Here is a 15,055-nt window from a genome sequence, read left to right as displayed (position 1 = left end):
TGCAAGGTCATGTAGTATATCTTTTGTTATTGCAAAATAATAATAAAGAAAGCCTTTATGGAGTAGAAAAAGTACTTATTTTGTTCATCTTGCTTTTGAAGGGAATAAGCAATTCCTCCTCAACATTTTTCTTTTTCGACCCAGTTGTGGTATTGATGAATTGTCAAACAGACATGGGTGCTTCTGCCAAATTTCCACAAGTTTTTCCTGCATTTCTTGGGTTCAAATAGACTGAAAAGAAGCCCTTTTAACTCCTCCTGCTGGCCTGCAGATACCCACACTAGTGGATGCTGCTCTCTCATGGGCTGTAGGTAATCAACGATGTTGTTTTCAATCAGAACACATTTCACACATCATGATTTGAATCGTCGACAGGTGACTCGTCTGCTATTCTTTCAAATTGCATGTTCGATAGTTTACACTGAGTGATTGTTACTTGCGTAAACGATCACAGATTTGCCTGTAAATTCAAGTATTTGTCAGCGATTTCTCAAAATCTGTTGGCGAGTCAAAATAGGGTAAAATCATGCAGTCTGAACTCAGCTTAACTTGATTTAACATCACTTTTAAAATAATTCACATATAGTTCATTTACTTAAAAATGTTAAGGCAATGGGTTTACTTACTTTAAGTAAAGTCAACTAATCATTTTAAAAGCAACAGGTTTACACACTTTAAGTAAAGACAATGAATCATATTTACATCGCATTTCAACAAAGTTTATAAAGACAGTTACACTTCACAAAGCTTATTGCTTTTATAAAAATGCTATTCACGTAGCAGGGTCTTATGATCACCAGCAGTGTTGCCCTTGCTGACTGCTGATGAACACTCCCTATCATTCATTCAACTACACATCTGCCAATGAACTAAACTACAAATCCCATCATTCTCTGCACTCGCACACCAGTTCCAGTTCCGACTAAAGCTGTTCATGGACTATTCACCTTATTGCTCACATACAAGCGGGTGCAGCCATTTGAATCTTTTTGGCTCGAGACTTCCGGTCTCATTCAATTCAATTAATTTTCAGACATTAAAAACAGCATGCTATCTTGCTTGATGTTGCAAACGTATATTTTCTCATTATATTATTTTCCTTAGAGCAAGTAGTTTGACTGTTTTCTGCCCTTTTAGTATTCCTATTCATTTCTCCCATAGGCAACTCGGAATCGGAAGTTCTAAAACAATCGCAAAAACGAGCGCACTGCACATTGAAGAATAAGGTCAATAAAAACAGCACACATGCACACATTATTGCTGAGTCTTGTTTGTAAGTGAGCAGTTTAAAGTGTTTCCTTGTTCTTGCGTTTCATGGTTTTGACCTTTGCTTTGTTTATTGTTTATGTTGTTTTTCTGCATATCCTGACTATTCGCCTGCCTTGACTATGCTTTGGATTACCTGTATGCTCCAGTTCGCTTCTGTTTTAACCCTTGACCATCCCAAAATAAAGCTGCTCATGGATCCTCATTTCTGTTGCCAGACCCACTCAATGCACAAGGATTTGCTAAATAAAACAAAGGAAATAAAACTTTCTTTAGCTCAGTACTGATAGCAGAGTGGTTGCCAAGCAACAGTCACAGGTGAATGTTTGTAGAGTATTTAAAAACAGATCGCGAATCAAGGACCATAAATATCCTTTATCTTTCTGCTTTGGACTTCAGTCTTGAGTTTTATGACAATGTAGGCACACGCCAAGTAGAGAGTTATACAGTAAGTTTTGTATTAATAATAATAATAATAAAACAAACATTTAAAAATTTCACTAAACTTGTTGCTAAACCAATGTTAATAACTATGGAAACTCATTATCACACGGTTTAAAAACTGTCCATCACTTTAACTAAATAAAGCTGTGTTTTGGGCATGATGACATCATCATGAAATGGCAGTAAGACTGATTTAGACTCTTAAAATGAGTGCCAATCATCTCTCATAGAGCTGATGTAGTGCAGTGTGTGTGTGTTTGAAAGATAGAGAGTGAGAGACAGCAAGAGAAGGAGTGGTTTATTCCTGAGGGTGTGAGCCCAGCAGCAATCTGAAGGTCACCTCCAGTCAGCTTAAACAGAGACCAACCCTCCATCCATCACTTTAAATGGCAGCGGACACTTTACTGATGGAGAGAGAGCGAGCGGGATGCACTCAAACAAACAGATTAAAAACCTTCCCATGATCCCAAACACAAACCTCGACAAGCAGTTCATTTTCTCTGTGCCTGGTATTATGCCACCGACTGCTTGTCTCCTTGTTTCAATCAGCTCTTGGACGCAAAGTAAATTCTCGGACACGGCTCCGGTCGCAGGCTAGCAGCGGCTTATTGCATGCAAAATCCTTTCCTCAACCCACCAAACACTTTCTGGATGTAATACCTTTAACATGACAAATCTGCGGTTGCACAACCTCCGAGTCAGCAGCTATACAAACCCTAACTGAGACGCGAAGGACATGATTTTATTATGATTCCACTCACCTACTCGAGTACCACATCCAGATTGTTATCATCCGATCACGTCACACTGCGAGGCTGAACTCCACGCTTACCATGAGCGATTATGTGCATCATTTACACACAGTAACGTATCGCATAATCTTGACTTTGTAGGACAGATTTTTTTTCTGAGTGTTTTTATTTGTCCACAAATTAGACTTGTAGATGGAAGCCAGCACACAACATACATAAACATCCAATACTGTCAGCAATCTATAGAGATGCTGGATGCAATGTCTGTTTTTATTTCTTGTACCCAAACAATTGTTATTCTGTGATAAATTCCAAAACTTTGTTGAAACTTAGAATTCTGAAGCCCAAATGGCATGGAATCTGATCTTTTCTATTCTGATTTGTGCCACTTTCATGAGGTATTAAATTAGATACAGATTAGGGTTGGGCGATGTCGACCAAGTTGGCATCAAACGTTGTCTAATATAAACATCTCGATGGATGATGGCATCGTTATTATTTACAGCGTTGAGTTCACTACACACCGGTGGTCAATAAGACGCGGACCGCGCTTCTTATTAAAAATCAAATCATGACAGAACACACATTTTAGGTTTCAAACACTAAAATGCACAATAATACTAGAAAAACAACCATTTACAGGTCATAAAAACACAGCGGTTGTCTGTGAAAAAGTCAATAATCATATTAAACAATCTGACAACAGGTTTTATTTACTTCATATAGTAAACACATTGTGTGCACAATTAGAGATTTTGTGTTGTGTGTAGTTGTACTTTTGTTCATTTATTTATTTGACAAATGACTCCAAAAACCTCCTATCTGCCTTAACTTATATGTTCCTCCTATGTTGACCTGAACTGGGTGCTTGCCTGTGCGTAATCAAACGCATCAAGCAAGACTAATGCAGAGGCAATTGTCATTAAATTCTGTGTCTTTGGCTCAGAAAGTCGACTTCTCCTGACAAAAGACCTGAACTAGTCTAGCGCCACTTCAGGCAGCGTTTTGTAGTTAGGAAACATTTCTCCTAAGGCTGTGATCAGAACTAAGCTTGCTGGATTCTCTGAATGTGGGATTTTCCCGATCTACAACAGCACGCGCTCCTTCTGCACCCCTCTGCATTCGTTAGTGCTCACAACGCACTCAAAAGCACCTGATCTGCTTGCCGCCGCTTGGTTGGCTCGTAACAGCTGTCGGTGACTAAGGATTTTTGTTTGTTTGTTCTTCATCGTCCACAGCATCACTTTCTCTTTTTTCTCCTTTATTATTAATATCACAACTATTTGGTCATTTAAAGAAGCTTCTCACACTCGGCTGCTGTGACATTTTTGCAACTGTATGCAGCGGTGACAGAGAGGAGACAAAACAAGGGCAATCGCCATCAGCTGGACAGGAGTGGGAATTACAGTTAGCTACAAATTACAATAGATCAACCTCAGCATAATCCGTCAAAATGACAAATCACCTTCAGATTTTTTCCGTCGCTGCTGAAAAAAATCTGTCAATGACGGAAAATATTTGGTTAACGCGACCTCTGATGTATATATATATATATATATATATATATATATATATATATATATATATATATATATATATATATATATATATATATATATACACAGCAAATTTCTGGAGTTGAAAAATTAGGAGTTAGGCAAAAAAGTGTGAAAGAGTAAATTTTTTTGAGTTTATTTTTAAACTTTAACATGATTTTGTGTTATAGGATACCCCTTGCTGTGTTGTATTTTGGAGTTCATTCTCTGGTGTTCAGAAACGTGCTTTAACTCCTTACTGGAGTTAAATTTTTAGAAAGTCCGCCATTACACAACTCTGCCGAGCAGCACATGAGAACTGGAGTTATGTTCTTCTTTGTGAGGTAGGTAAAAGTGCATTGTTATACAATTCTAAAAGCTTTTTCTAAATGTTGGATGTTTTGTAGCAGAAGTGTGTTTTGCTGTAGCTGTTTCATTTTGTACTGTGAGGCTAGTGACTGCATGTGGCTAACTTAGCATAGCATGTTAGCTTTTCCAATGTGGCAGTTTTAAAAAAAAAAAAAAATGTTGTGGATTTGAACAAGCTAACACTAGCTAATAATCTTTTCTTCCCCTGTGTTTCTAAAAATATGTGTTCTGCTGTCAAAAAGAAGTGGTAGGCCTACTTGATCAGATGGAGAAACCTGCTGTTCACATTTCAAATAGGCTAACTTACACAACGAGGTAATGTCAATATCTTTTATCCAGCAATAGAGCTTTATGTCTGTAAGATTTAATATGTGTAATATTGCTCATGAAATGTTTTGGATTGTATCATGATTTAGTCGTGACCGTGAGAGTATGCTGTTTTCAGCTATATTTACATTACATTTTCAATCACACTAACATAAGTTGTTAAATAACATTTATCTTTTTAATTTCAGGCCACGATGCTGATAAAAGTGCAATTTGGAGGCAAGAAAAAATATATTAAACTGGAAGAAGATTGTTTCTTGGATTTTTTCAGTGCGGGTGAGTTTTAGTGTAACAGAGTTTTTTTTTTTTATTATAATAATAATAACAGTCATTTTGAAATTTATTTGATAAATTATACATTGTTGTTATGTTGTAGTCCAGCACAAGTTTGTGATACCAGAGGATACAGCATCGAAAGTCACAGATGACCATGGCATAGAGGTGGATGAGGATGTATTTCAAGAACTTGCAACAACCAAAGAAACATGTCATCCATACTAATGATGGTAGGTTATTTAAGAACATTTTTATAAATTTTGAAAGTTGGTCTCATGACTCAAAGTGAAAGTGTGCATTTGTTGTTTTTTCATCAGATTTGACTGTCCTGCAGCAAGGGGCTGTTAAAGTGCCCTCCTCCCCAAGTATGACAGATACATTGTCTGTGTCAAGCAGTTTGAGCAGCAGTGATTCTGGATCTCAAATTATTCAACCTTTAATGGGCAGTGTCCAAAAAAATGTAAGTTTTTTTTTAAACTTCCATATACATAGAAATTATACCGTAAACATTACAAAATAACGTTACAAAATGAATGCATTTTAAAGTAAAACATAGTATAAACACAGTTATTAGATTTAGTTTTTTTTGTTAAAAAAAATGTTAATTTTGGTTATCTTTCTAAATACTTTTTTTTCTTCGTTTCAGAAAATCGAGCAAATTCTAACTTCAAAGCCAGCAGAGTTGACTGTGATTGAGGAGTATGACAAGATATTTTTTTACTGCTTTTGATTCCTGTGAAGTTAATTTTATATAATGTAATGTGTTGATTGTCTCATGCAATTTTACTAAGTCATTGGTTTTAGTTGGCACTAGCTGCTAACATATATTAATTGTAAATGTTTTGCTGTTAGATTTAATGCTTTGATGACAATTAATTTCAAAGTGTGTACATCGATGGAAATTCTAAATCTAATGTGTGGATTTGCATGAATAAAAGCAGTAAGTAAAGAGTATTGCGTCAGTTCAGTCATTTTCATATATATATATATATATATATATATATATATATATATATATATATATATATATATATATATATATATATATATATATATATATATATATTTGTTTGAAGTACACTTTAACTCTAAAAAGTGTTACATTTTAACATTGGTAAGAAGTTTATATTATACCCAAATGTAAAAGTACTCTCTGTAGGAATACAATTTTAACTCCAGAAAGTGTTATAATCTAACTCCAAAAAATGTGTTAAAATTCAACTCCAAAAGCAGAGTGATTTTAACTCTGAATGGGAGTACATTTGATGGTCACGCATGTACACTCAGATTGAGTTGATTTTGAATCCCAGGGAGTTTATTCCAAAGACCAGAATTTGCTGTGTATACACACACACACACACACACACACACACACACGCACACACATAGTGGTGGGCCGTTATCTACATTAACGTGCAGCGTTAACACAAGACTTTTATCGCATAAAAAATATATATATCGGCGTTAATCTATCTATTCTCAAAGTTGAGTTAGGAGCTGGGTCTGTTCTACGCAAGCTATGGTGACTTTCACCTTAGCTTTAACTGCAGTTCGGCAGTTTCACTTTGACTCTCGAATATTGCATTCATTCCCTGTGACAAACTGGGGTATTAGACGCAAATAAGGAGTAAGGACTGGTAAGAGTGTTATAAAATTTATTAACGCATGCCAAATGGAAAGAAAAAAAATTTCCGCATTTTGCGATGTGTGTGTGCGCGGTCCGGTGCGATCCTTTTCTGACAGCTGTGTGTGTGGATCTTGATGGAAAATATGGCAAAAAGTCCTACATGATGATAATAGTTTGACTGCAGTGTTAACTTCATTCATTCATTCATTTTCTTGTCGGCTTAGTGCCTTTATTAATCCGGGGTCACCACAGCGGAATGAACCGCCAACTTATCCAGCAAGTTTTAAAGCAGCGGATGCCCTTCCAGCCGCAACCCATCTCTGGGAAAAGTGTTAACTTCACTAATGCCACTAATATATGCACACTCCACTTCTTAATTCTATTTTTGTTTAGTTCAGATATGACTTTAGTCCGATTAAGGTAATCAAAAATCGCTGTTTTGAGCTTATGTAGGCCTACAGTTCAAAATTCATGTTCAACTGAATAAACAGTAAGTAAAAACAAGTATATCTTATTGAACATTATTTATTTTCATCACCAGTAGAACAGTTTCTCAAGCAGTTTCTGATGCATTTTGGAAGCAGGAGATTAGCCCCTGGTCTAATGCGCCACCCATTCTCAAAGACTTATTATTTGGGTACCCCACATATTCTGAATGTCTTTTTACAAGATTAATCTAGATTAAAAAAATAATAATAATCTATGCCCACCTATAATATATAGTGGCTTAAAAAGCAAACTTCTGAAAAAAGTGTTCAAAACGGCATGTTTTTGAAAACAGAACATCAAGTTTATTTATTATGTGTTAAAATAAAACAATGGCAAACGACAATGTGCAAATTGTGTTCTTTTACCTGGCATGCATAATATAGCATGATTAGACATTTACATCAGATTTATTCGAAAGAAGATGATTTTAATTATGACATTGTTGTCTGTATGCCAAACTTTTATGCCAAAAATGACTACATTGTAGTTTTATAAACAATCTATAAACCAAACAGGTTTGTCGGGTCAATAAAAGATGACAGAATTTTGAACTCTTATTAGTAAATGAATTATTCAGATTAAACGTCAAAACTAAAATATGTAGTTCTGCATACCTGTAAAATGTGCATAAACTTATTTAAACAAGCGGAACTGTTGCAGATGGTCAAATAATCCAGCATCTGCGTTTTTTGCCAAATACACACGGCAATGAGATACACCTTTAAATACATTTCCATTGCAGGATTTCCTGACCAGCACTCCCTTGACAGGCTTCATGTTCCTATCAATCTCACACATAAATAAACACACTCCCATTCATACTGTCCGACCACCTACTCTACTGATACAATCAAACCAGAGAAGACGAACTAGAGCCTGGACAGCACACAGCAGGATTTATAACACAAAAAGAAAGCATAACCTCAGGAATGCACCGCCTACAGCAACAATTTCTTTGATAGTCTGCTTGTCCTGACCCGTTGGCTTGCTGTGAGTGTCAGTTCTCGCAGCTCAGCATACGCTCACTAGTATGCATCAATATTTTTAGCCATGGTTATTTTAGTTTTTATAGCGCTTAAGGGTCCTGAACTTTCTCAAATAATAGCCAAGCAAACTTGATTAAATGCACAGCATAAATGGCTTTTTTTTACATGTACCAACAGACAAATATCATACTGATATCAGACATAAAGTTAAACAAACAATTGAAACAAAGAAATGTTTATAAATAATTGTAAATGTGTAAACCAATGAACCTGCTAGCTATGAGCATATGGATGAACAAATAAAAAAAACTACATTGAAACGCAGGCCGAGTGCCTTAGTGTCCCACCAGTGACGACAATTAGCCATATCGCACTGCTACAAGTGTGAAATTGCATTTATACAATGGTTGAATGGTATAATTGTGTGTATAAAAATGAAAAATCAAACGAGGAGAGTCTAAACAGCCGTTTGTATGAGGAACTACTTTCTTCCATGATTCATTCACATCTGCAGCTAACATAAGAACAGCGGAAACAGTTACTAATTCCCCAACATCACTTTAGAGCTATGTTTGAATGATTCTCTAGCGTAATGTCTAAACTGATGACAAAACAGATGATTTTGCTCACATTAAGATTATAAGGCTGAACAGCATGAAATGCCATCAGTCTAGAGACATTTCCCAGTGTTTCTCTGTTGCAATCGGGATATCACAACAATTAACCCGAAAAAGTTGAAGCAAAGCAAACACTACCAGATTGCTATGGTTTAAATGCAGCACTACAACATACATAAAAGAGAAATCAACTTAGAATATCACTTACCTGATTTATAATGATTTGATCAGCTGTAGTTTAAAATCACGTTGAGTTTTTCTTCTCTAAAAGCTTTTTTATGTGGTCTCTGTCACCATCTTGTGGTGCAACAGTCTTTGCTCTGCTCAGTATGACAGGCAAATGGCCGCTGATGCACTGTATCTCTGAAACTATGAATATTTAAAATAGGCACTATCCTCATAAATAAACTGCATAGTTGCAATCTAAACAATTACATTCTCATCTAAAAGAGACTTAAAAGTACATTATGTTGTCCAACAGCTGCAATATTTGTCAAACTGTAGTGAGTTCATTGATCTGCTGTCACTCTATGTGGGTGGAGTAATACAGAGTGTGGTTATTGTAGAATATTGAATGCTATCAGCCAATCAGATTCAAGAACCAGACAGAACTGTTATGTATAAATATTGAGTTCAGATGCAAAAACCTCTAAGTGCCATCTGGAATTTCTGGAATTCTCAGCCTTTTATATTTGTATTTAGTTATTTCATATTAAAGGCAATGAAAGTAACATTTTTTGACATAAAAGTGAAATTACTGAATTTACATATAAGACCTTGAAAAAAACTAATCATTTTAGGAGAAAATTTCAGATGGCTTAGATGTTTTTGCGTCTGAACTCTTCATATATATATGAGTAATCTGGGGTCACCACAGCGGAATGAACCGCCAACTTATCCAGCTCATGTTTTACGCAGCGGAGGCCCTTCCAGCTGCAACCCATCTCTGGGAAACATCCATAAACACTCATTAACACTCATACACTGCGGACAATATAGCCTAACCAATTCACCTGTACCGCATGTCTTTGGACTGTGGGGTAAACCGGAGCACCCAGAGGAAACCCACGCGAATGCAGGGAGAACATACAGACTCCATACAGAAATGCCAACTGACCCAGCCGAGGTTCAAACTAGCGACCTGCTTGCTGTGAGGCGACAGCACTAACTACTGCGCCACTGCATCACCCTAATTTATTTATTACTTAATTAAATCCATTTATTCATTTAAATGAAATAAGATTCAAATTAAAACTTTTTGAAAATGTAAAAATGTCTATAAAACAACAAATTCATGTAGCACAAACAAACCACATATGGTTCATCATCCAACATACTAATTCATCTTTAAAATAAATGCAATTTGGTTGCACATTTTTGTACATACTGCAAAAAAATTCATACATTTTAAATCTGACATAAATACTTCTCAAAACACTCTTATGAGGCCACTGTGTCCATATTGAGAACACGAATAGAGATCCAGGTATGTTTCACCATTTAATCTCAAATCTATATGCAGACATGCTCTACTGACAGCCAAATGGCAGGAGAGACCCATCAGCCCTCCTTTTTTCCCAAATCCACTCAAGAAGAAATATTGTCAGGATGGTGTGACCACCATCAGATGAAACCCAATCAAAGCTCTTTCACACATGCCGCTATCTCCGTCCCATTGCTTTCAAGACAGCATGGAGCAAAGAACTGTTTAAACTATATCTGTCCACACAGATATTTCACCAATAAACCCTAGTCCTTCATTTCCATGCATTTGTACATATTAATACACTTTTTTTTCTATTTGTCATTTAGCTTTGAGGCTTTAGAGTGGGCGGTGCATGGAAAACATGTCACGGCACATGAGACAAATTCTCACCAAAATGACCTACATTTGGATAATGGATTTAGAGGGTTGTGTGAGGGCATTGTGGAAAAGTGCACACACAATCACAAGCACTCGACTTGCTCATCTGTAGGAATCTCCTGAAGTTTCTCCATTAGGCAGACGCATGTCGGCTCTAATGGATTGCAGCTAGAGGCAAGAGCACAACATCCCTTCGGTATGAAAATGAAGGGTTTACAAGAATTAAGAAGCTGGAGAATGGAGTAAGCCAACACTCAGAATCAACTGTTCACCGTGTATTTGAAGATAAAAATGGCCCTAATTTATTAGAACAGACCAGTGAATCATTTCATGCTAAGAGAAAATGCATACTAGTAAACCAAAAATATTGACAAGGCAAGTCTGATTGCTATAACAGGCATCAGGCATTGGTTAGAGGAGGGGTTCCCAAACTTTTCAGCACACAACCCCCAAAAAACAATGCAAGTGACTTGCGACCCCCAAATTCCTTGGAGGTGATTATAAGTTTACAAACATTGTGCACACAACAATAGGCCAATATAAACACAAGCATATTGACAACACAAAAAAGTGCAACAGTCTAACAACCATATAGTTTTTAATCATTTATTAATTTGATTTAATATTAATCTCACCTAAAGTGACTGGTAGACACAATGTTTTCAGAACAAGTCTATTCTTCGCTAATCAGAGATCATTCTGAATATTCAGTTGTGGTCTGTGTTCATTTTTAATGTATTTGATTGCCATAAAGGTGTCAGAAAGTTTAATCAAAACTGCTGCATCTAATGCTACTGCTGTGTTGTTATTTCAAAATAGTTTAATATATAGTAATATTATATATGTTGTTTAAAATATGGTTATTCTAATGGTTTGATAACATTTATTTGACTTGGAAATCACCAAGCGGCCCCGTCATTGTCTCGCGACCCCCCACTTTGGGAACCACTGAGTTAGAGGACATAGATTTCTGATAATATAAAGTTTGGTAAAGTCACTGAATAGTATTAGTAATGTAAAGGAAAAATCTTGATTAAATACTTTTCAATTTTACCATTAATTCCAACTTTCCAGAATTTAAAAAAAAAATTGTAAGGACTAAAAGCAAAAATGTATTTTGTTTTAAATGACACATTGTTAATGAAAGTCCATAAACTATTTAAGAAGTTTTTATGAAATGTTTGAAAATACTTGGTAAAAATGTGTACAATTTAGGTTGTGCTTCACCGCCAACCTGATTTCACCAAGTACGACATGTTGCTGGATTAACATCTATGTTGATCCTGGAACAACATTCCAATCAGCCAATCAGAATTAAGGGATATGTTTATAGTGTATGTTAAGTTTAGGCTAATGGTTAGGTTTAAGCACTTCTACGTGATTGTTATCCAACTATTATTCCCCTCTGACTTTGGGAATTATTTACAGTTATTGTTGGGTTTATGGGTAGGGAATAGGTATAAATTACATTTTCCAACAAAAATGATCTTACAGGATCAACATAGATTTTAGTCCAGGATCTCGTACTGGGAAAAATCATGACGTGCAAATTAGAAGTTTACACTTCTTTCTTTATTTACACTTACTTACTTTATTCTTTATTTAAACAAACACGCGTACGACTGCTTTTAGTGTGGTTCATTAGAATAAGTGTGATCACTTACATGCAAAACTTTGAATAAAAATATGTCTTAAAATTTTTTTTACTTACAAATATACATACTTAACTTAAAAATGACAACGTGAACACTAGGTAAAGAAGAAATATGTAAAAGATTCTTGCGTATTTATTAATTTATTACTAATTTATTACCCATAACTGCTGTACATTTAGTTTCTCTAAGCAACAGTTTGTGGGTATATGGCATATCTAATAAAAAGTGAATTGCCATTTCTTCATTTTCAAAAGTTTGCATTTCAGTCCATCTATGCTGAAACAAAACAGCAGTGACTCCAAACTAAAATAAAAACAAGATGACTGGCTGTTTTTATAAACATAGCAATGCTTTGAATTTATTTTCCTATTGTAATTGATAGTTTGCTGCTGTTCTGTTTACAGAGAAAATTATCAAAATAACACCATAGTCAAATTCTTATCAAATATCGAGAGATTTTGAATTAGACACTTCGTATTCGGTGGAGTTACTCTCAGTGTTCAATGTTTCAGCTTTCAGCAGTGGCATTTACATTACACTGAACTAAACTAAACTGAACTTCAACTGTGAAAACTAGACTGAAGCAGCTTCAGTTTATTAGAAATGTAGCTTTTAACGCTAATTCATTTCATTCATTTGGTTGCAGATATTGACACGGACGTTCACCCACCATCCTTCCCACCACCACCAGATTGGCCCTGTCCAGGGGGAAAGGCTCCACCCCTGCCTTCATCCTTGGCAGTAATAGCTGGATCTAAACACTTTTGATTCAAGCCATGGACAGGTCCTCTGCCAAAGAAATCCTGTTTTGATAAATCATACTTTTGTCAAACAATACTCATCAAATAAATGTAATTAAGTATCATATTTATCTCCCTTGTCTTTCTGGTAGAACTCAATATGTTTTGACACAACACAGTAAAAGTCTCTATAGAAATAAAGATAAATTGAATTGAATATTAGATGGCCTCTCTTTCTCTCTCAACATTCGTTTATCTAGTTGTTTTGTAGTCAATGGAGCATTTCCAATCCTGTCCCTGTGTCCATAAGTGAGCATGTGATTAGCATTCCAACAAAATTCCCTTAACGAACCCTCATTTGAGCTCACACACACACACACATTATAAATAAGCTCCACATTCACACACATACATTCGCCAGTATATGTGCACATACCCACAAACTATATTCTCATATAAATACATAAGCTCAGTCTCCTCAGCACTTGTTAACCCATAACACAGTGTTGAGCGAGCATGCTCAGTGGGCTGCTGAGAGATAGATGAGACCTTTGTCTGTCTCTGTCTATTTTAATAAGTTTGTTCCATAAACAAATCTGAATTTCTTGTTCCATAAAACACACCAGTCCCTCACCAACTCTCTGACTCAGCCTGTTACAGTAACCAGCAACACCCCAAACAGAACAGCACCCAAACCATCACATAATCTCATAAGCGACTAAGACCACAACTCAGCTAATGGTCAAGCAAGTGCATCAAACAAATAGCGTACAAAATGGCCTGCTAATGCTAAATTGATTCAGAGTGATTACTGACTACCTTTAAACGCTGAAGGATACTGTAATGCAGACCCAGGGAGTGTCTGGCAAGCATGCGACATATAGGTTTCTGGCATATATGTGACATATAGGTTTCTGGCATATACTGTATGTGACATATAGGTTTCTGGCATATATGTGACATATAGGTTTCTGGCATATATGTGACATATAGGTTTTTGGCATATATGTGACATATAGGTTTTTGGCATATATGTGACATATAGGTTTCTGGCATATATGTGACATATAGGTTTTTGGCATATATGTGACATATAGGTTTTTGGCATATATGTGACATATAGGTTTTTGGCATATAGGTGACATATAGGTTTTTGGCATATATGTGACATATAGGTTTTTGGCATATATGTGACATATAGGTTTTTGGCATATAGGTGACATATAGGTTTTTGGCATATATGTGACATATAGGTTTCTGGCATATATGTGACATATAGGTTTTTGGCATATATGTGACATATAGGTTTTTGGCATATATGTGACATATAGGTTTTTGGCATATATGTGACATATAGGTTTCTGGCATATATGTGACATATAGGTTTCTAAAGATTCAAAGTAGGTCGGCACACTGCCACTTTAGCTCTCAAAAAATTTTATTAGTCATAATTACAAAAACACTACGTTTCGACCGACATGGTCTTCATCAGGTAAAGCGTTGCAAATGGAAGTCCTCCAGAAATAGACAAACAGCTCTACACAACACCTGCAGTCAATTATCACAATCAGCTAACAAGCCGGTAAACAGGAACAATTGCATACAATAATATACATCTTAAACAATGTGAAAAACATGAATACAATTACAAACAGACATTTAAAATACAAATACAAATTCTCACTATAGAATTCCTCGGAGACAGTATTCTATAGGCTAGATAGATGTGCCGACCTACTTTGAATCTTTTGCTACTTATGTTTGTTTTTTGATCGTGCACCTGCCTTCAAGTTTTTTCTAGATGTGCGCACATTTCTGTTTTTTGCAACATATAGGTTTCTGGCATATATGTGACATATAGGTTTTTGGCGTATATGTGACATATAGGTTTTTGGCATATAGGTGACATATAGGTTTTTGGCATATATGTGACAAATAGGTTTTTGGCATATAGGTGACATATAGGTTTCTGGCATATATGTGACATATAGGTTTCTGGCATATATGTGACATATAGGTTTCTGGCATATACTGTATGTGACATATAGGTTTCTGGCATATATGTGACATATAGGTTTCTGGCATATATGTGACATATAGGTTTCTGG

At 35.8% G+C, this 15,055-nt stretch overlaps 1 protein-coding gene and 1 long non-coding RNA gene across 5 annotated transcripts in view; one reads left to right on the top strand and one right to left on the bottom strand.

The window, feature by feature from the left end:
* bcar1 (BCAR1 scaffold protein, Cas family member) overlaps positions 1–15,055 on the bottom strand; it is a 184,564-nt gene that overhangs the window by 131,799 nt on the left and 37,710 nt on the right. The gene's annotated exons all lie outside the window — the stretch shown is intronic.
* si:dkey-11d18.2 lies at positions 4,256–5,923 on the top strand. 2 transcript variants are annotated; one of them, XR_012394308.1, is made up of 6 exons: positions 4,256–4,341; positions 4,612–4,681; positions 4,882–4,969; positions 5,070–5,199; positions 5,287–5,429; positions 5,616–5,923. It is a non-coding gene; the product is annotated as a si:dkey-11d18.2 (long non-coding RNA). The 2 variants fall into 2 exon arrangements; XR_001796459.4 differs by having other exon boundaries at positions 4,609–4,681; positions 5,616–5,922.

Source organism: Danio rerio, chromosome 18 (assembly GCF_049306965.1).
Source record: "Danio rerio strain Tuebingen ecotype United States chromosome 18, GRCz12tu, whole genome shotgun sequence".
Lineage (NCBI taxonomy): Eukaryota > Metazoa > Chordata > Actinopteri > Cypriniformes > Danionidae > Danio > Danio rerio.
This window is presented reverse-complemented; position numbering and strand designations above follow the sequence as displayed.